We start from the raw sequence: 24,243 nt of genomic DNA, 5'->3' as shown, positions 1-24,243 counted from the left end.
ACGATTTGGGTTCCTTTCGCCACGTTGAGTGTATCTGATCTATATCTTGAAAAACTTGATGTGAAAAATGTATTTATACATTGGAATTTAGAAGAAAAGATTTACACGTCCCAACAAAAAGGGTTCCTTAACTCTAAGAAGGATCACGTATGTTTTTTTTGTAGAAATCTTTGCATGGTTTGAAGCAGTATCCAAGGAAATGGTATAAGAGATTTGATTCATTTATGATCTTACATTTATATTTCAAACCAATTTGAAAACTATGTTTACTCAAAGGAATTATCACCAGATTCCTACATATATTTGTTTATGTATGTTGATGACATGCTCATCACAACCAAGGACATGGCTGGTATAAATGACTTGAAGGCGACCCTGAATAATGAGTTTGAGATGAAGGATTTGGGAGCTACAAAGAAGTTACATGGAATTGAGATTCAAATGGAAAGTAGAGCAGGGCGGTTTTCTATTTCTCAACAAAAGTACATTGAGAAAGTCTTGCAGTCATTCCACTTGGATCAGTCTAAACCAGTTGGAACTCCTTTGGCGACACACTTTCAACTTGGTCCATGTAGTATACCCACAACTAATGAGGAAAGGAAGTACATGAGAATCATTCGTACTCTAGTACTATTGGAAGTCTCATGTATGTTATGGTCTGTACCATACTGATTTGGCTCATTCAGTTAGTGTAGTAAGAAGTTTTATGAGCAATCATGGAAAGGGTTATTGGGAAGCAGTCAAGTGGATCTTGCGATACTTGAAGTGAAAGACATATGTTTTCTTGGTGCATGGAGCTAATACTAAAACTGACTTGGTTGGTATGTTGACTCAAACAATAGAGGTGATTTGTTGAATCGTGGGTGACGAACGTGTTATACATTCACATTGTTCGGATGTTCCATCAGTTGGAAGTTAACTTTACAAGATATCGTTTCTTTGTCTACAACTGAATCAAATTACATGTTTATGACATAAGGAATAAAGGAAGATATATGGTTGCATGGGCTTATTCAGAGTCTTGGTCTGAAGGTGGAGAAGCCTATCTTATACTGTGATAGTCAGAGTACGTTGAATCTTTCAAAGAATCCTATGTGTCATGGGAAGGTGAAGCACATTGATTTCAGGTTGAATTTTATTTGTGACATTCTAGAAACCGACAACTTCTCTATACTGAAGATGGATATCAGGGTAAACCCAATAGATATGTTCACAAAGCCATTTCCTACAGAGAAGTTGAATCTTTTCTTGGACGTGGTTGATGTTTTTAGGAGTTAGTTCTTTTCAGGGATGGATGACATGAAAAGGAGACAAAGTTCTTGTTTAAGGTGGAGTTCAGAGGATACTCAAGTCAAGGTGGATATTGTTAAATGTGATTAGAGCATTTAGAACTTAATGGAGAACTTGGAATTTAGTGGAGCACTTAAAGTTCAATAGAGCATACGACAGAGGAACATATCATCTGGGAAGGGAATGAATCATGTGACAAATGAACAGATCATGTGACAAAGGAACATATCTTCTAAAAGGGGTATGAAGCACCTAAGAAAGGAATAGAGCATCTTGGAGCATGTATCTGCTTTCTATCATCAAGATGTGTCATGGACTATGCACAAATCCATCGTTTTGGATGAATGTGCACCATCCTTGATGAGGATGTGCCACCTTGGGAAGCATGTGCGCTATTCATTGTCAAGATGCGCCACTTTGAATGAGAATGTGCCACTCATGAAGCCTAATGTGCTAATTATGATGGAGGTGTGCCAGCATGGAAAAGTATGTGTCATTCTTGGAGAGGATGCGCCATCCCTTGCACAAGATGTGCCATCCTCATGCTTGATACGCCCTCTTAGTGCAAGGGTGTGCCATATGGATTCTAGATGAGCCATGGTATTCCTTGATGAGCCACTTATGCTATGATGTCCACTATGATTCTCAAGATTGTCCAAGAATACTCAGAAGTTGAAGATGCTCTAGGATTATTGCATGATGTGCCACCATGATGGTTGATGGGCCATCGTGATCATTATGGGCCACTCTTGCATCATGATTAACCATTATGGATCATAATGTCTCGTCATGTGTGTTACTGATGCTCATGTGATGTATCTCAAGGATAAAGATTCCCGAAACTACTGCATGACGGATTGTGATTGGTTGACACCTTTCATGTGCCTATTGATTAATCAATTTGGTCCATTAGGGTTTTAGGTCTGATACCTTGTCTATAAATAAGGATATATGCTAAGGGGCTGTTTGGTTGCATCTGGATTATTCATATCTGGATGATACAGATGTCTGGATGATGTAGAGGCTCTGTATGAATTTGTATCTAAATGATAATTTGATGTTTGGTCAGACATCTGAATGTCTGTCTCTTAATGGTGAAAATGACCAATTTAACCTTCTAAACTATTTGTTACTGTTTGGTTGGACTGAACGAGTGTGCTGAATGATACTGAATTTGTAAATAATTATAAATAAAATACAAAACTTCATATAAAATCGAAATTAAACATAAAACAAAATACAAATTAAATTTCATACAACAGCCAAATAAAAAATACTTCCCTGTTTGAGAGATCATAAATAAAAAATACTTCCCTCCTGTTTGATTTGGCCTCTTAATCAACCAGATATTATACTTGTATTTTTTATACGCTCTGAATTTGTAATGTGTCTTGAATTCTAGAGTGATAGGCGAATCTCTGTTGAATTATACTTGTAACATCTGTTTGAGAGATCATAAATAAAAAATACTTCCCTCCTGCCCGTGGACATATGCCACCTAGACCGAACCAGATACATACTATATCTTGTGTGCTTCGTGTTTTATCCCTATTACTTACTAAGATAACAAATATTTGAGTAACTTTTTAAGCAGAGTCGTTCCAAATATAATTTGGGCCCAAGACGAGAGAGGAATAAAGACCTTTAAAATACATAAATTTTATTAACCTTTTTATAATAACTCAATAATTAAAAAAAATATATTTATACTATCTTCTAAATATAACATTTTCAATTACAAAAATCCTTATATTTTAAAAAAATACTTTTTTTTAGTTTTTTGAGATGCAAAATTTTTAATGATATCTTTAAGATTGATATTTTCTAACATATTATTAATAAAGTCCAAACAAATTTTGGTCCCCTTTAAAAGATGGATCCCGGACGGTCGCCCATGTCGTCCAAACGGACCTGTATGATAGCTTGACCTCTTATACAAGACATTTGATTGCACAAGAAGAGAAACGACAATTTATTTTATGAAAAACACTAAATACATTATTGAAATTTGTGCCAAAAAAGTATTTTAATTAAAGAAAGTCACTGTTGAGTAAGCATTTTTTCTTTTCGAAGGTATAGTTAACCAGATTCTTTAAAATCACATTTATTATGTATCTCAGAATAATGAAAATTCTAAGGTGACATTTTTATTGAAGGAATCTTGAAATATGTTCACTTAGATCTGTAGGGACCATCTCTAGTGAATTCTCATGGTGTATGCTCATACTCTATGATGATTTATGGCGATTATTCAAGGAAGGTATGGGTATATTTTCTATCGACTAAGGATGAGGTGTTTAGGAATTTCAAGGAGTGGAAGACAAGCTTGAAAACAAGTCAAAACACTAATAACTGATAATAGGTTGGAGTTCTACAATGCTCCATTTGACAACATCTACAAAACAGAAGGTATATTGAGGTACCACATTGTACGAAACACACCACATCAAAATGGAGTGGCAGAAAGGATGAACCAAACACTCATGTTGTGTGCAAGATTTATGTGGATATTTACAAACTTATCTAAGCAATTATGGGCGGAAGCAGCTAACTGCTTGCTATCTGGTGAATAGGTCATCATCAACTACTATAGACTTGACGAATCCTCAAGAATTATGGTCCGGGAAACCCTCTGATTATTTTGTCTTACGTATATTCAGATGCCCCGCATATGATCATGTGAATGATATTAAACTTGAGCCAAGGGTAATGAAAATCATATTTATAGGATTTGTGACAGGAGTAAAAGGTTATCAAATGTGGTGTATAGAAAAAGGAAGAAATTCTAAATTTATCATGAATAGATATGTAACCTTTGATTAGTCTACAATGGGTAACCCAAAGGAGGTGATAAAAGTCAAGCAGAGAATGTAGATCAGGTTGCTAACCATAAGGTGAAGTTTGCATCAAAAACTTCAGACAAAGTTTTGGTAAGTGATGAACAACAAGGCGACAATGAATAACCTAGACAAGATGAATCCTAAGAACGACTAATGGAATTTTTGTCTAGTGATGATGATGTCAGAAGGGAAGATGGGTCAGAAACTATAGCAAGAAGAAGATCAAAGAGGGTTCTTCGACAACTTAGCAGGTATGTGGCATGTGTCAGTTCATGTTAACCTGTCTCCATTGCATTTGTTTTGGAAACTAAGAAGACATTGACATTGAAGAGTTTCAATCATACAAAGAGGCAGCGGCGAGTAAAGAAGCAAGTAAATGGTTGATGGCTATGAATGAAGAAATGCAATCATTGGAAAAGTATGAAACATGGGATCTTGTTCCATTACCAAAGGGAGCAAAACAATGGGATACAAATGGATTTTTAAGAAGAAGGAAGGAATTCCAGGAGTTAAACCAACTAGGTTCAACGCAAGGCTAGTGGTGAAGGGATTCTCTTAGAAAGAAGGAATCAATTATCACCAGGTGTTCTCACCAGTCATGAAGGCCAAGACGATTTGGGTTCCTTTCGCCACGTTGAGTGTATCTGATCTATATCTTGAAAAACTTGATGTGAAAAATGTATTTATACATTGGAATTTAGAAGAAAAGATTTACACGTCCCAACAAAAAGGGTTCCTTAACTCTAAGAAGGATCACGTATGTTTTTTTTGTAGAAATCTTTGCATGGTTTGAAGCAGTATCCAAGGAAATGGTATAAGAGATTTGATTCATTTATGATCTTACATTTATATTTCAAACCAATTTGAAAACTATGTTTACTCAAAGGAATTATCACCAGATTCCTACATATATTTGTTTATGTATGTTGATGACATGCTCATCACAACCAAGGACATGGCTGGTATAAATGACTTGAAGGCGACCCTGAATAATGAGTTTGAGATGAAGGATTTGGGAGCTACAAAGAAGTTACATGGAATTGAGATTCAAATGGAAAGTAGAGCAGGGCGGTTTTCTATTTCTCAACAAAAGTACATTGAGAAAGTCTTGCAGTCATTCCACTTGGATCAGTCTAAACCAGTTGGAACTCCTTTGGCGACACACTTTCAACTTGGTCCATGTAGTATACCCACAACTAATGAGGAAAGGAAGTACATGAGAATCATTCGTACTCTAGTACTATTGGAAGTCTCATGTATGTTATGGTCTGTACCATACTGATTTGGCTCATTCAGTTAGTGTAGTAAGAAGTTTTATGAGCAATCATGGAAAGGGTTATTGGGAAGCAGTCAAGTCTTGAAGTGAAAGACATATGTTTTCTTGGTGCATGGAGCTAATACTAAAACTGACTTGGTTGGTATGTTGACTCAAACAATAGAGGTGATTTGTTGAATCGTGGGTGACGAACGTGTTATACATTCACATTGTTCGGATGTTCCATCAGTTGGAAGTTAACTTTACAAGATATCGTTTCTTTGTCTACAACTGAATCAAATTACATGTTTATGACATAAGGAATAAAGGAAGATATATGGTTGCATGGGCTTATTCAGAGTCTTGGTCTGAAGGTGGAGAAGCCTATCTTATACTGTGATAGTCAGAGTACGTTGAATCTTTCAAAGAATCCTATGTGTCATGGGAAGGTGAAGCACATTGATTTCAGGTTGAATTTTATTCGTGACATTCTAGAAACCGACAACTTCTCTATACTGAAGATGGATATCAGGGTAAACCCAATAGATATGTTCACAAAGCCATTTCCTACAGAGAAGTTGAATCTTTTCTTGGACGTGGTTGATGTTTTTAGGAGTTAGTTCTTTTCAGGGATGGATGACATGAAAAGGAGACAAAGTTCTTGTTTAAGGTGGAGTTCAGAGGATACTCAAGTCAAGGTGGATATTGTTAAATGTGATTAGAGCATTTAGAACTTAATGGAGAACTTGGAATTTAGTGGAGCACTTAAAGTTCAATAGAGCATACGACAGAGGAACATATCATCTGGGAAGGGAATGAATCATGTGACAAATGAACAGATCATGTGACAAAGGAACATATCTTCTAAAAGGGGTATGGAGCACCTAAGAAAGGAATAGAGCATCTTGGAGCATGTATCTGCTTTCTATCATCAAGATGTGTCATGGACTATGCACAAATCCATCGTTTTGGATGAATGTGCACCATCCTTGATGAGGATGTGCCACCTTGGGAAGCATGTGCGCTATTCATTGTCAAGATGCGCCACTTTGAATGAGAATGTGCCACTCATGAAGCCTAATGTGCTAATTATGATGGAGGTGTGCCAGCATGGAAAAGTATGTGTCATTCTTGGAGAGGATGCGCCATCCCTTGCACAAGATGTGCCATCCTCATGCTTGATACGCCCTCTTAGTGCAAGGGTGTGCCATATGGATTCTAGATGAGCCATGGTATTCCTTGATGAGCCACTTATGCTATGATGTCCACTATGATTCTCAAGATTGTCCAAGAATACTCAGAAGTTGAAGATGCTCTAGGATTATTGCATGATGTGCCACCATGATGGTTGATGGGCCATCGTGATCATTATGGGCCACTCTTGCATCATGATTAACCATTATGGATCATAATGTCTCGTCATGTGTGTTACTGATGCTCATGTGATGTATCTCAAGGATAAAGATTCCTGAAACTACTGCATGACGGATTGTGATTGGTTGACACCTTTCATGTGCCTATTGATTAATCAATTTGGTCCATTAGGGTTTTAGGTCTGATACCTCGTCTATAAATAAGGATATATGCTAAGGGGCTGTTTGGTTGCATCTGGATTATTCATATCTGGATGATACAGATGTCTGGATGATGTAGAGGCTCTGTATGAATTTGTATCTAAATGATAATTTGATGTTTGGTCAGACATCTGAATGTCTGTCTCTTAATGGTGAAAATGACCAATTTAACCTTCTAAACTATTTGTTACTGTTTGGTTGGACTGAACGAGTGTGCTGAATGATACTGAATTTGTAAATAATTATAAATAAAATACAAAACTTCATATAAAATCGAAATTAAACATAAAACAAAATACAAATTAAATTTCATACAACAGCCAAATAAAAAATACTTCCCTGTTTGAGAGATCATAAATAAAAAATACTTCCCTCCTGTTTGATTTGGCCTCTTAATCAACCAGATATTATACTTGTATTTTTTATACGCTCTGAATTTGTAATGTGTCTTGAATTCTAGAGTGATAGGCGAATCTCTGTTGAATTATACTTGTAACATCTGTTTGAGAGATCATAAATAAAAAATACTTCCCTCCTGCCCGTGGACATATGCCACCTAGACCGAACCAGATACATACTATATCTTGTGTGCTTCGTGTTTTATCCCTATTACTTACTAAGATAACAAATATTTGAGTAACTTTTTAAGCAGAGTCGTTCCAAATATAATTTGGGCCCAAGACGAGAGAGGAATAAAGACCTTTAAAATACATAAATTTTATTAACCTTTTTATAATAACTCAATAATTAAAAAAAATATATTTATACTATCTTCTAAATATAACATTTTCAATTACAAAAATCCTTATATTTTAAAAAAATACTTTTTTTTAGTTTTTTGAGATGCAAAATTTTTAATGATATCTTTAAGATCGATATTTTCTAACATATTATTAATAAAGTCCAAACAAATTTTGGTCCCCTTTAAAAGATGGATCCCGGACGGTCGCCCATGTCGTCCAAACGGACCTGTATTTAAGAAAAAAACTTATCTTTTAGTAATAATTTAAAAACAAAAGAAAAAAAAACTTATTAGAATGATAAAAAGCTTTTAAAAAAATACCATTTGTCTAACTATGTCGATGCTGCAAGACTTTTTAATATAAAAACCACGAAGCTCAATATGAGTGGGCACCTCCCAAGTCCCACCTAAAGGTCCAGCATTTATTTGTTGAATACTACATTTTTTGGTAGATTTTTCTGACAAAAATGTACATGATTATTTGAACTAAATTTTAAAATATAATATTCTATTTGAAATTTGTTTAATCTTTCAAATAAGATATTTTCTTCTATCGTTGTGCGACTATTCTAGAAATATGTCAAACGAGAGAATTGAATTTTCATAACTGTTTCAATACAAATTGTCTCCTCACATTTAGAAATGTAATCAGATATATAATTGTTTATCATTTTATTTATTTCATTTGTTTCCTTTTTGTGCATTAAAATAATATTTTGTCATATTTGGAAGATTGCAATTTAATGATATTTTTATATGACCTACACATACGTGTTATATCCGGGGTTCCCATAATCTTAAACCGGCTTTAGAATCTAACAAAAGCTTAACACTAAAAATACAACCATAACATGATATATCTATTAACAAAAACAAAAGCAAAAGATAATTACTAGGTGCATTCCCTAATAAAAACAGATATGCACTATTTTGTTATCATCTCCTTATCCCTATATAACTCCACTAGCTTTGGGATACTCAACCATCAGAGGGAATTGATTGAAAATGGGTTCCCTTCCAACCATGAGTATTCTTGAAGAGTCCCAAGTATCGCCACCACCGGCCACCGTGTGTGACAGGTCGTTGCCACTGACTTTCTTCGACTTCTCATGGCTAACCTTACCTCCAATTAACACTCTCTTCTTCTACGAGCTTCCAATCACTAAAACCGAGTTCACAGAAACCATCGTTCCTAATCTGAAAAACTCGTTATCGATCACCCTTCAACATTTTTATCCTTTCGCTGGTAACTTGATCATATTTCCTTCTCCTGATCAAAAACCAGAAATTCGATATATTGAAGGTGATTCAGTCAAGGTTACGATTGCTGAATGCAACCTTGATTTCAACGATCTTACAGGAAACCATCCACGAGAGTGTGACAAGTTTTATCATCTTATACCTCTTCTCAAACAGACTACTAAAGTCTCCGATTTCATAACAATCCCAGTCTTCTCAGTTCAAGTTACACTTTTTCCCAACAACGGATTCTCTATTGGAATGACGAATCACCATAGCCTGGGTGATGCTAGCACCCGGTTTTGTTTCTTGAAGGCGTGGACTTTCATAGCTCAATCAGGAACAGATAAGTTGTTTTTAACTAATGGGACTTTACCCGTTTATGATCGACTTGTCAAGTACCCGAAACTAGATGAAAGTTATCTGAAAAACGCAAAGGTCGAAACATTTAACGAAGAGTATCAACCACAAAGCCTTTCTGGGCCAACTGATAAACTCCGAGCCACAGTTATCTTGACGCGAAGTGTCGTGAATCGGTTGAAGAAACTGGTTTCGACCCAACTTCCAACGTTAGTATATATATCATCTTTTACGGTTGCATGTGCATATATCTGGAGTTGCATCGCAGAAGCACGCAAAGATGAGGCAGAACTATTCGGTTTCACCATCGATTGTAGGGCACGTTTGGATCCACCGATCCCTGCAGCTTACTTTGGTAATTGTGTTACATTTACAATGGCGTTGGAGAAAACCAGTCTTTTAATGGGAAAGGAAGGATTCGTGACCGCTGCTAAATTGCTTGGAGAAAGTCTACACAAGACCTTGACCGATAAGGATGGAATCGTGAAAGATTTTGGGTCATTCGAAGATTTGTTCGCGAAGATGATGCCAACGTCATGGATAGGCGTTGCGGGAACACCAAAACTTAAATTTTACGATTTGGATTTTGGATGGGGGAAGCCTAAAAAGCATGAAACAATTTCCATAGATTTTAATGGATCCATATCCATGGCTGCCTGTAAAGAATCGAACGAAGACCTGGAGATTGGTTTGTGTCTTTCTGCTACTGAGATGGAGGCTTTTGTTAGTATCTTTAATGATGGACTAGAGGCGTACGTACATGTAGATTAATCAAATTATCTTGATTGCTTTTTATATTTTCTTGTTGAATTGTGGATTCATGGTAATTACTAATTATGGTTATGATTAATGAGTGTAGCATGTCCAACATCCAATACAGTTTTTTGCTTTGGTCATAAGTGACTACACGTATATAAGTCGTGCATATAATATAGTTTAGTTGATATTTCAATAAATAAAATTATTATGCTAATTCGTTTACAAACACTGAACCACCAATGACTCCTCTTTTGCGTTGCTGTCTTTCTAGATAAGGACAAATCGGAAATTTTATGTCGACAAAGGAAAAACGAGTTATAAACAACAAGGCATATGTGATAATATGGATCTACCATTTATGTAGGGTGAATTACAATATTATATTTACTTAATCATAAATATAATACGTGGTAGTACGGATCTACCATTTATGAAGGGTGAATTACAATATTATATTTGCTTAACCATAAATATAAGATAAAATTGCAAACATAATCTCTGTGGTTATTAAAAAAAATGATTTTGGTCCAAAAACATTTGGTGGTGCATCAATTGTCAAATTATGGATCTTTTTAATGATTTTGGACCATATACAACTAAAATGACTTTTATACCTTTATTATTATATGTTTCTATTTTTTTTTTTTAACTTAAAACAGAAGAAGAAAGAAAATTAATAAATAACCCCCCTCCCCACCCTTCAGCACCGAATCCAAAATCGTTTGGGAGAAACCAATTCATCACCTACTTCACAACCCTCTTTCCTCCAAAACTACAGCCGATAGCCGCCACAAATATGATATGCCACCATCTTCTATCTCTCTCATTCTCCTACTCCCACGGTCAACATTCGTCTTTGACGCTAGGGTTCATCTCCGTCGTTGGATACCTGCAAATCAAAATCCATTTTTCTCTTTCTGTCATTGGTCAATTCATCTCTAACACACAACCATAATTGACCCCGAATCCCACTAGAACCTTCCCTTCTCCCCCAATTCTCTTTATCATGTTGCCATGGAACTTTTGGAAAAGCCAAGTGACCCTAACTCTCCTAATTCTTTTAAAAAGGTTTAATCACAAATATGAAGGATACAACACACTTTTTCTGTACACATACACACACACACACACATATATATATATATATATATATATATATATATATATATATATATATATACACACACATTATGACGACACACACTTTATGTATGGCATTTAGCATATGTTCAACAACGAAGTTCTTCACGGGAAAATATAGTGATCGAAGGCGGATGCCTTAATGTAATGTGGAACATGGACAGTAATTGTAAATTCTGAATTTTGATTACTTAATTCTGATTCTTAAACTTTTGTTTGCAACTTCTTATTATTAGAATTTGATTGCAAATTAATTCTTCCTCAGTTAGTTTTGTACTTGTCCATGTTATTGATGATTTTATGAATGGCAACAAATTAATAGACGATTTGAACAACGACAAATTAACATATGAAATATTAAATTACGACATATCAGTAGACTACGAAATCGACAATTACATTGAATAAGTAAACTCATTTACTCTCAAATTATCTTCCATATATTTGAACCAAGTTAAAAGCTTATTAGTTAAATAAACCTCTAACAGTCACATGTAGACACACATGATGACAACTTAAAATCAAGACAAAATTACAAAAATGGTCCCTGTGGTTTGCCAAAAGTCACAAAGTTAGTCCTGTTAATTTTTTTGACGCAAATGGTCCTTGTGGTTTGCAAAACTTGCAAAGTTGGCCCTTTTTACTAACACCGTTACTAAACGCCGTTAGGGACTGAATCTGTAAGGGTATTTTCGTCTTTTTAAGTATAAAGGGACTGAATTCGTGACATTTGATAAACCACAGGGACCATTTTTGAAATTTCTTTGAAAAATATAATTAAATTGCTAGGGGAGGGATCCTGACCTCCACCCCTCTATTTTACCCAACCACTTAACCAGTTGAGCTAAAGGCTCACTTGATTTTTACCTTCTAAAACTCATTTATATAATAATAAATCGGTAAAACATAAACAATAAATAAATTTAAAAAAAAACATTTTTTTACATAATTTTTTTTAATAAAACAAAATGTATTTTAGCGTATTATAAAAAATACCTTTAAAAAAAGTATTTGTTTTTCTGTATTTATTTTACATAAAATGATTCTTTTAATAAATTTTTTTTTACATATTTATTTTTATGTATTTATTTTACATAAAATGTTTTTTTTTATGTCTTTAAAAATTACGTTTTCGTATAAAATGTTATTATGTTTTAATGAAAGGCAAAATCGGCCGAATTGGTTTTTTTTGGCCTAATCGGTTTTCTAAAAACCGTTTTTTGGTTAAGAAAAACTTAACAACAATTTTGTTATATGTATTTAAACAATTAATATTTTTTTATGTCACAGGTAGTGTTAATTATTGTTATATAAATATATATATATATATATATATATATATATATATATATATATATATATATATATATATATATATATATATATATATATATATATTTCTTTTCATCGTCATTTTAACCATACGATTTAGAACTAGCGGTTAAATTGAAATACATATTTTAAATAAGACATATAAACCAATAGGTTTTATCATTTACTTATTTTTTTTATAATACGGAAAACTCGTTTTATTTTATTAAAAAAATTATGTTAAAAAATGCTTTTTGTAATTTTTTTATTGTTTATGTTTTATTAAAAAAAACATTTTATGTAAAATAAATACATAAAAATAAATACTTTTTCTAAACGTATTTTTTATAATACGCTAAAATACATTTTGTTTTATTAAAAAAAATTATGTAAAAAAAATGTTTTTTTAATTAATTTATTGTTTATGTTTATCGATTTATTATTATATAAATGAGTTTTAGAAGGTAAAAATCAAGTGGGCCTTTAGCTCAAGTGGTTAAGTGATTGGGTAAAATAGAAGGGTGGAGGTCACGAGTTCGATCCCTCCCCCTAGCAATTTAATTATCTTTTTCAAAGAAATTTCAAAAATGAATTATCTTTTTCAAAGAAATTTCAAAATTGGTCCCTGTGGTTTATCAAATGTTACGAATTCAATCTTTTTATACTTGAAAAGACGAAAAATACCCTTACAGATTCAGTCCCTAACGGCGTTTTACTAACGGTGTTAGTAAAAAGGGCCAACTTTGCAAGTTTTGCAAACCACAAGGACCATTTGCATAAAAAAAATTAGCAGGGACTGACTTTGTGACTTTTGGCAAACCACAGGGACCATTTTTGTAATTTTGTCTAAAATCAATATGTGGGAACATGGTTGAATCGCCTATAATCGGTTATGTTTACACGATTATACCATCGTCTACAGGGCTGTCCCAAGACGATTTGAGGCCTAGGGCAAAAACAAAAAAATAGGGCCCCTTAACATTATTAGTAATGGCAAAACAATAATACAATGATGATATGGAGACAAATACTTAAGCACTTGTTATTAAATTAAATATATATAGTATGAAAGAAAATTGAAACGGGTTAAAAGGATGCGAGTTAAATATCAAACCAATAAACCACTAGGTTAGTACAAAAAAACTAATAACAAAGCAAAATAATAAAAAAAAAAGCGAACAATCAAACCATTTCGAAAAACCGTCACTTTGGTGTCTGACCAAACAAACAAAAAGATACTGAAAACTCTAAAATAACTTGAAGAATGACCTACCTAACTGACATGTTAGCATGATTTTTATTAACAAACATACAAATAATAGTAATTATATATTAAAACACCATGCAATGTAGAAATCTCTTAGCCGGAAAATTATGTTTGATAATGGCTAGAAAAGACCAAAATTGTAAATGAAATAAATGTTTGGGTCGTTTGTCAAAAAAAAAGGGACCATATTAATAACTTGGATGATCTATGAATAACAAAGAAGAATACATGGACTATTTTTGTAATTTGAATTCAATTTCAATAAAATGAGGCGCAAGTTATGAAAGAGAGCAAATGCTGATTATTTATTATTAGTTTTAAAAAGTGCATATAGAAATAATCGAACCTGAGCACCTATCTAGGATCTTTACCAGAAGGTTAACCAACTGATCTAGTGAAATTATATGCAATTGTTTAACACAAAACATATATATTAGGTATAAAACAGAATTATTTTTGGGGCCCCAAACCATAACGAGGCCCGGGGTCGTTTGCCCACCCTATTGGGTCGGCCCTGATAGTCTAATTAAGTACAAGTTAAAATTGGACATGGGGTATCTTTCGTCTAACAAAGAACACTTCTAAGAAAATATATATCTTTGGATTTGAAAAATGCATCTACATAAAAAATGGTCATACAACTTTAGTCAATTAAATGAAGAATTCATAAAGCCTTTTTCATCAAAGAACAATCTGAAACTTTTCATCAGATATATTGACAAGTATGCACAGGACCAATCATTTATCGAACTTGATTCTAAGGAGAAGTCATGGATATGCTTACAATGTATTGAAACGAGAAAGAAGTAACCATTTATGTGACAATAAAGAATAACCTCGACTCAAATAACCTTCGCTTCAATAACCAACGATGATATAAAAGATAAACCACATGTGGGAATATGGTTGAGTCTCCAATACTAAAAAAATGTTTCCATGAGGCAATAAATTATAAACAACAAAATATAGGGAAATAGAAACATACATCAAATACTTTCCTAGGTAATAGATTCAAGTTTATTTGTATGTGTTTTATTTGACCTCATACTTCACACTGCAAAAGAAGGGGTTTTGTCATAATTGTGCAGCCAGGACCAAATATTTTCTATGTTATAGTCTTCTTATTTACTCATTTTAATGTTGTTGGTGATCCAACAAAAATCTTAATGTACTATTCATTGTTTTAATGGATGTAGAAAAAAAAAAAGATAACGATGGTGATGCAACAGAAAAATGATAAAAAGAAAGGGAGAGTTCTACTAGCAATGTTAAAGTTTTGATAGTAACAACCAATTTTTTATACTCTGAAACTACAATATTTTTATAAAATTTTTGAAATGACAGTGTACTTTAATTCTCAAATTTTTTACAACAAAATACTAAATTGATGCTCTAAAAAGTCAATTACAACTATTTAAAAAGTCAAATACCTCTAACTTCAAAAAATAACAATGCACTTTAACAATTTAGGGTAGACATTACAAACTACAATGTCTCAATAAGAATTTTTTTAAAAGTATAATGTTACAACACTACTAGAAAAACAGCCTTTTACGACGCGCAATGCATGTCGTAAAACGCTCAGACGACGCGCAAATGCGTGTCAAGGAAGACCCTATCATAACGAGAGACGACACGCTTTTGCGCGTCGTCTATAGACGACGCGCATTTACGACGCGCATTTATGACACGCATTTACGACGCTCATTTACGACGCGCAATGTGTATCAAGGAAGCCCCTGTCATAAAGGAAGACGACACGCATTTGCGTGTCGTAACCTTACGACGCACGTTTAGGACACGCATTACGTATCGTTAAAGCCCCTGTCATAAATGAAGATGACACACATTTGTGTGTCATAAACTTCAGCAACCATTTACGATATATATTTACGACGCGTCTTTACGATACTCATTTACGCATAATATAAAAATATGGAAACAAATATATACAAAAACAATCAATTTCATCCATAACATCATGTCAAAAAATTGTAATACATTGGTATTAAGGGGATCCGACTATACATTGTTATTAAGAGGTTTTCCCTAACTATATAACCTAATACTACATTGCTATTAAAGAACACCTTAAATCAAAATTGTAATCAGATTCGACATTTCCAACAAAAAAAAAAAGAACAATTAATTTCTTTCTACATATATCTGCTCCTTAAGAAAACTTAAGCATACCGAGAATCTTATAACCAGAGGCAAAACAATTTAGTCCATCCTTTCTAAGTTCACCATCCCGTTCTGCTGTTAGATTTGCAACAATTTGCAGGTTTTTTATCTGTCCACTTATCTGCACCATAATCATGGAAAACATGAGCAACCTTCAGCTATAAGCCTATAAGGTGTGAGTGTGACACATTAATTGAAAGGACTATCATATGTAGTTATATACCTCAGTGTAATGGTTATCAAGCAAAAATCCAACAAGATTAGTACACTCAATTTTTGTCTTGTTGTTTCTAGAATGCAGACCTTCCAAAATATATGGGAAAGTTATAGCAGTTGAATAGCTATGTATGATCTTGTTCATTAGTATAGTATCAAATTTCTTGCAATACATGCCTCAACAATCAGATGCCCCTTCCACATGGTGAAGCACAAGTGCATCTTCCTCCCCTGACTCCATCCGTAATTTATGTATCTGTATATATATTTTTTAAACATCATTTATCCAGTCAACACTCGATCTTAAAAAAAAAGAACAAAGCGTCAATAGCTATCAATGTACTAATTAAAACCCGTACATTGCTGAGAAATTGAAAAGCCTTCTCGATCCCATGACTCTCTTTGATATAAAGAAAAAGGCGTATAGTCTGCAGATCATTAGAATGCATATATTAATTGGTGACTAATATATTAACAACAAAAAGAAATTCAAAAAGAAAAAGAAAAAACTTGTTACCAAGCTTGATAGATCTTCCTTAATTGAGCTGTCTGAAGATGGCAATTCTCCACCATTTTCCTCAAGTTTCTCAATCAATTTTCCCGAATATAATATCACACCAAAGTTATAAAAACCGTTTTAATAAAATGTTTCATGTAGAGTTAGTTGTTCCACTTCACCTTAGTTACTAAAGAGCATATGGAGACTGATATTCTCTGAATCACATCAACAGCTGCTCCAGACCTGATATTCTCTGCATCACATCAACATCTGGCTGTAAAATCAATGAGTGTAACAAATATTTTTTTTACAGTTTTACTTTTGAAGATCATTAAGATTTGAAGATCATACCTTGCACCACATAAAACTAGAAGATGGAGAGAGCTAAACTCCATATCCTTAACAGCCCCACCCAAGGAGATGGAGTGATCCTTTTCATTTTGATCCCATTCATCCAAATATGGAATCTCCATTTGTCAAAAACATACAATCAGAATTAAGAACAATATTTTATATTAAAAATAGGGGAAAATCAATAACAAAATGAAAGTGACAATGAAGTGAATTGACATTCTAACTTGTTTCTTGAGGATAGAGTGCAACTTCAAGTCCTGATTCAGCTGTTGTATCTGTAATCTTTTGGATATGACAGAATGCCACATCTTTGAGATAGTCACCCATGTATGTCTGAAAGAAATAGTAATTGTTTCAGATAAAAGGTACATAAATTAGTACTATAACTCTAAACAAACAAACCTGTGTCCCTGTAGCTCGGGACATTTTTTCTTGCTCCTGAAGAGCTTCTTCCACTGTCTGAACTGCAGCTCTAGCTTTCTCAATTTCAGTTCTTGCAAAAGCTCTCTCTTCATCAACAAGCTTTTTTGCATCTTCTGAAGCCTACATGTAATTATAAATCTTTACCAAAACTAAACAGCAGAAATACAAGAGAAAAAATAATTTCTTTAAGGTGATAAACTAAAATAATGAAATACTATTACTAACCTGCTTTAGAAAACTTGCAAGCTTCTTAACCTCAACCTTTTCTTGAACCAACTCTCCTTCCCTTTTCTTTAGAAAACTTGCTCGAGTAGTTCTTCAAGTTTGATGCTATTACCCTTCGAAAAATATTTGTTTAATAATATATTAACTCTTAACATATTAAATAAAAACAATAAAAAAATAAAATTAAATAAAATTAAATAGACCATACCAATTTCCCTGAAATGACACAAAGTGATTCAGTGTCTACTGCCCTGATTTCCCTACAAAGTTAATCTCATCAAGTAGGTTTGGTTTGGCTATATCTCTTTTTTCATGAATCTGTATAGTATAACTGTTCTGAAGTGCTGTTTCTTGTTTACATAATAGCTTAATAGGGACAAGATTTAATATGCTATATATGGGTGTTCCATGTCTTTATGCTGACCATATATGGATGTAATCATGTAAATCACATCTTTGAAAAAAAAATTAAGATGAAGTCCAAAAGTCCAGAAGTTTGAAAAATAGAATCTTAAGCATGTAAATAAACTATCATACCTTAAACCACGATTTACAATACGACCCAACTCAATAGCAGATTCTAATTGATTACTGAGTACAAAGACAGTCAACTCCCACTGGTGTTGGATGTCCTTGAAAAGATGCATGCACATTTAACAGCTGCTGTCGTTTCAAATGATCCATTGTTTATTCAGGTTTCATTCATGGAATTTTCATTCTGAAATTGTTTTTATTATAGATATTTTTTATGTGGCAATGTTGTTTTTAATCTGATTCTGATGATGATTTGTTGAACTTGGTTTCCAGGAGGTGATTGGGAAAACAGTGAATGGAACCACTTATGTTGGACTTAGAGCAAGGACAACAGAGGCACCATAGAATCACTGGTGAGTGGAGTAAATATAAATGGAATTTCCTTTCCTTTCCTTTTATAAAACAAAACAGTGTGTGTTGTGTTCATCAGGTTTGGCCCAGTTGGAGATCCAAGAGGAGTAGGAATAGGGACTCCTGAAGCTATAAAACTCGTGTGGTCGTGTCACAGAAAGGTCATATACGATGTTGGTCCGGTACCACATAAATGGCAAATCCCACCCTCCACTTGAGAAAAGACATCAATACCCCTGTGCATTGCATTGCATTCAGTGATGACCCAAGTTGACCACAAGTATATGGAAGCAGAGGAAGCCATTGCTACTTTCATGGACAAACAAACATCATCATCATGTGCTCCTCATTATAACGTACTACTCTGTGCGTATGCAAAATCAGGATTGGTGGGGGAAGTGGAGAGGCTTTTTAATCAGCTGCTACTCGCCACTGGATCTGAACCTGATGTTGGGTGTTATGGAACCATGTTTAGATTGTACTTTGACTATGGATATGTGGAAAAAGGTATTTCTTTGTTTGAAACCATTACTGGTACTGCTGGTGTAAAACAAGACAGGTTCATCATGAGTGAAGCTGCTCATTTCTACAGGTCAGCAGGCTTGGTAGAAAAGGCTGAAGATGTTTTCAGTTGCATCAATAGTTTAGGCATCCCTTTTCTCAACAATCTTCAAATTAGATCCAAGACAGATTCATTGATTGATTTGAATTTGTAATTGTAAAATGTAAAATGTAAATTGCAATGCGGTTTCTTCATGTGTTTTGTTTTACCTGTACCTGTTTTGTGATTGTAAAACTGTACAGCTGGTCAGTGATGACCCAACTGCCAAAAGCTAATAAAAGCTAATGAATAAATTTTATGCTTTCTAAATGAGTAGATTAAGTATCTCATCACCAGGCCTCAAGAAAGCAACCAGGGCACATGTAATGGCATGAGTGCCTGAGAAGAACTGAACTAAAGTCTGTTAAGTAAATTGAGAACCTAATAAAAATGGTGGGAGGTACAGATGAATGATTAAAAATGGAAAACCTATGAACGAACAATTGTTGATTCAACACCAAAATTTTCTACAAAATCTTGGTCTAGGGCTTCTCTGCCACCTACTTCCTGTCTACAAAATCTTGGTCTAGAAAAGTTAAGCCGGGAAGAAAAAAGGATTTAGCAAGATAGGGTTCTGGTAGAAGAACGAAAACATAGGGAAAAAAATCAACTGAAACACACCTTAATAAGACATAGGGCTTGTAAATTAGAGCAATAGAAGAAGTAATCCTAAGGTCGTCGGACCTGATGTTGTCGGCAAGGGGAGGGGAGGTGAGATCTTCATTCGAGAGTCGACATATCTTGTAGTGATATTACCTGAAGGTTTCTAGTTCGAATGATTTGGGCTCTGTGGAACCTTGATGTGAGGCCAATCATAAAGCATCCTAGTGCTTCGTCGCAGTGGAAGGTGCGTTATGAGTGTCGATTCGCTTAGGTGACGAAGCAGCAGCAGTGGTGAAAGTTAAAACCCTAAGTCGTCGGTGTCTTAGTCGATAACTTGTACCAAAAAAGCTTAAATCGCTATGAGAGAGGAGTGAGGCCTGAATCACTTTCATTGAGATGGGATATCTTGAAGCGGAGATGTATAGCAGTCCGATAGGGCGGGGATTGTTTACCCATGCGGCACAACCGGGCGAATCAAGGGTGTTGAGCTAACCCACAAGAAATCGATTGAAGTTCCTGACTAGAACCTTGCAGTTGCCGTAAAAAAACACACAAAAGTATTGGGCTAACAATATACGTATAATTGATGGTCGCCATTTTGTGATCTTCAGGAATGAACGCGAGTTTTTAAGAAGAAATTGTAGAATGGTTTTATGAGTTGTAGCAGAGATGATATCGTGATTAGAATTTTAAGAGAATTTCATTTCCCCATTTTAAGAAACGCGCGTTTTGAGTAGAAATTATAAAGCGACACTGAAAGAGGACGCACAATTTAGATAAAGTGCCCTCCGTGTTTTTAATTTTTTTACATGCGACACTAATTTAAGGGCACACAATAATGCGTGACCTAAATCCTTCAATTTTTTGAAGAGATGACACTTTTTTAATGTCACTCTCTTTTGCGTAACATAAATCAATGAGTGTCGTGGTTTGCACGTCGTAAAAGGGTCTTTTTCTTGTAGTGCAAGAGAAAGAAATAAAAGTGATGCTATAATACAAACATAACTTAAAGAATGGTGTTGTTTCTTGCACCTATCTCTTTCTTGTAAACTTTTGAATTAGGAAAAAGATGTTCTTTTAATTTGGTACTTTAGCATGAAACCATGTAGACATACGACTGAAGTACTTAGACACCAACTGATACAAGCACATACGTGGCTTTTTTTTTGTACTCCGTAGGGCAACAAAAAAACTTTCCACAGTTGTAATTTTTTTTTTTCCATTTTGTAAATGGAATGAAAGTTGAAATTTTTATAAATAGTCGACACGTACTTCATAGTGTGAATAGTGCTTATTTGTATGCTTACAAATACTTCTAACCCTTGCGAAGAAAGGCTTAACCCCCTAGTTAATTATTAAAAAGAATCTAACACATCTAATTACTGGATATAAAGTAAAATATTATAAAATGTAATCCTCAAATAATCTTAAAAAAATAAAAGATTAAAGAATAATAAATATTTGAGTAACATTTCAAGAAAAAAAATTATTTTCTAATGATAAAATGCTTTTAATTTTTTTTAAAAAAGAAAAAAAAAACTTATTAAAATAATATAAATTTTTTTTAGAAAAAATACCATTTTTCTAACTATGTTGATGCTTCAAGACTTTTTAATTACAAAAAACATTTGTCTCGGTATGAACGGGGGAACTCCCAAGTCTCACCTAAAGGTCTAACCTTTTTTTTGAACGACAAACGTATTAAGCATAAATCTACTCACAATATTTCAGCGAGCATCTCAGGTGAGCTCTTTTACAGGGCAAATCCAGCTCTTATAAGGATTTGCAGGAAAAAATTCTCACATGTGGCACCACAAGAGGTAGTTTAAGGGAATCGAAATCTCAACCTCATGCATTACATGAATATAAAACCCGATGCATCAACTCAACTACGTTGGATAGCATTTGTAGCATTTGTTTGTTGAATGCATCTTTTTGTTTGTAGAATTTTTTGACAATAATTTACATGATTATTTGTTTCAAATTTTAAACTATAATGTTTAATTTTAAATTTATTTAATGTTTCATTTAAGATATATCTTCTACATTGTGATAAGTATTTTAGAAATATATCAACGAAGACTAAGAGAATTGAATTTTCAAAACTGTTTTAATACCAATTCTTTTCTCACATCAAAACTATAATAAGCTATATAATGATTTATCATTTAGAGATAATGACTTAAAAGGGTAGTATATTTCTCGGTTTTCATATATTTGGTCATTTAGTTTTTTTCGTCCATATTTATACCTTCAACTTGTTTAACTGTACACATTTAGTCCTTATGACCGGCTACTCCAGGTAACTTGGAAAAATGATATAATAGGGTAATATATTTCACACTTTGTCCACATTTAGTCCTTAATATTTTTTTGTAACATTCCGTTTCAAATAAAATAAAATAAATAAATAAATAATAAATCCTAAAAACCCCAAGATGTATTCTTATAGTTTTATATTTTATATTTTTATACTTTTATATATTTTATGTTGACTCTAAAACCGTAAAAAAAATTATAGATTATTAGCGCAAGGAGTTAAATGTCATATTTTTTTTAATATTGAGGGCTAAATGGTAACATTTGGACTTCTATTGAATAGATTTTTGGAAGCAGGGGCTTAAGAGTAAAATATGGACTTGGATTGAAAACAATAGAAGGGGAGGGGCCGGAAGTGTCAAAAACTGTATGAAGTTTGAATTGGGGATGGGTTAAAACCCGTCACCTCCTCTTGGCATTCATGTAAACCCTAACCCTACATCACATTACAGCTGCCACCTGTAACAACCCGAGACTTTTCAGGTATTTCCGAACCCTCCCTACTATCATTATTTGGTCATTTGTAGTCCTTGGGGTTGGAAGTGTAGAGCCAAGATAAGTTTAAGGGCCAAGGTTGCAACCTTGGACGAGGAAGGAGTACGTTGAGCGTACATAAGAGTACGCTAAGCGTACTAAGGTACGCCTTAATATGTTGGGCGTACACTTGTGTACGCTAGGCATACGTACGTCAGGATGAAACCCTAATATTTAGGGTTTGGGGGCTATATAAACAACATTATGAGCTCATAACCCTCCCTTACCTCAGCCTCCACTGTTTAGAGCCGTTTTCCCCAAACCCTAATCATTTCCTTGAGTGTGTGAGCTTATAGAGTGTATCTTGAGTAGTAGAAGAAGAAGGCGTTGCATCAAGGTGTTGGAGAAGGAGATCAAGCTTGTAGATCTGAAGTTGTTTGGTGCCCTAGAAGCTCCAGAAGGTAAAAAGCTTCAAACTTTATGCATGTATGTTATGGATCTTGCTATTTTGGCTTTAAGGAATCATTTCTTGTCCCAAAAGTCCCAAGATGGTGCATGATGTGATTTGGACGAAATAAACTATCCTTCTAGACTCTTGAAGAGATTTTGAGTGATAAAAATGAGGTCCCAAATGGCTTAAGATGTCCCATGCTTGGAGTAGGAAGGTCTTAATGGATTAAGACAAAGTATTAAAAGCTTTCTGGACGTCCAATGTGTTAAAGTTAGTGACTTTATGAGTCCTAGGCACATTTGGTCAATGGATCTGAACTTTGGGCTTAAGTGCTTAAGCCATTAAGCACTTATTAGGGTTTTGGCAAAATCCTGCGTACACCCAGTGTAAATCCAGTACGCCCAGCGTATTGAGTCAACCACCCCGATAGTGGTCAACTTCAGGAGGAGTATGCCCAGCGTACCAGGGGAGTACGCCCCGCGTACATCCTCTGTTGGGCTTTTGTTGAATTGGGCTTCGGGATTGGGCCACCTTTAGACTAGTTAGACTTGGCCCTTGATGGACTTTCTGAATAAGGGAGTTTTGGACCAGTTTTGAATATGGATCTTAAAATAAAGCCCAAATAAGGAGTTGGGCCCAATTTGCTAAATTGGGCCAATAATGGGCCTTGCATGAGGACTTTCAAGATTATGGATTTGGCATTGGGCCTTGGCCCAATAAAGAGAAAGGACATGATGGATTATTCATCCGATTACTACAGGGATGAACCCAATCCGGAATATGAACCATAAAAGAAAACACCTACTAAACCGATCACTGTGTGGACCCTTAGTCAAGACCGATATCTTGTGTATTGACTTGGTATTTATTATGTGATAGTTCTGGATTCCCGGTGAGACAATGATCAGAGGTTTTCAATACTTTCAGCACTACTTGCGAGGTGAGTTATCCTCACTATACTAAGGGGTCTAAGGCACCAAGGCCGACCCATTGGATATGATATCCTAGCAGTTGGTAGTATGTTGAGTATAAGTTAGTGTTGCATGCTAGTTGTTATGCCAGTTAGGTAGATCTGTAGGACTACCTGATTTTATTATGTGATTATCTATATGCGCATTAGTTGTGTTATATGTCGACATATTATGTGGGATGGGTTGAGGTGATACTGCTCCGTGCAGTAACCAACAAACCCGGGAGCATTCCAGATGCGAGCTGAGGGCCGGGTGTGGCAT

The 24,243-nt window shown here is 34.4% G+C and overlaps 1 long non-coding RNA gene and 1 pseudogene across 1 annotated transcript; one reads left to right on the top strand and one right to left on the bottom strand.

Annotated features, from left to right (window-relative positions):
• Positions 1-8,650: 8,650 nt before the first annotated feature.
• On the top strand, positions 8,651-10,167 carry LOC145132918 (malonyl-coenzyme A:anthocyanin 3-O-glucoside-6''-O-malonyltransferase pseudogene; annotated as a pseudogene).
• A 6,228-nt stretch (positions 10,168-16,395) lies between these two features.
• Positions 16,396-16,799, bottom strand: LOC145129409 (uncharacterized). Its single transcript, XR_013717480.1, has 3 exons — positions 16,695-16,799; positions 16,537-16,605; positions 16,396-16,433 (listed from the first exon to the last, which is right to left on the bottom strand). It is a non-coding gene; the product is annotated as an uncharacterized LOC145129409 (long non-coding RNA).
• Positions 16,800-24,243: the final 7,444 nt, after the last annotated feature.

This window comes from Lactuca virosa, chromosome 8 (genome assembly GCF_052849685.1).
Source record: "Lactuca virosa cultivar CGN04683 chromosome 8, Lactuca_virosa_CGN04683_v6, whole genome shotgun sequence".
Taxonomy (NCBI): Eukaryota; Viridiplantae; Streptophyta; class Magnoliopsida; order Asterales; family Asteraceae; genus Lactuca; species Lactuca virosa.
The sequence above is the reverse complement of the archived record's forward strand: the minus strand, read 5'-3'. Positions and strand labels throughout refer to the sequence as shown.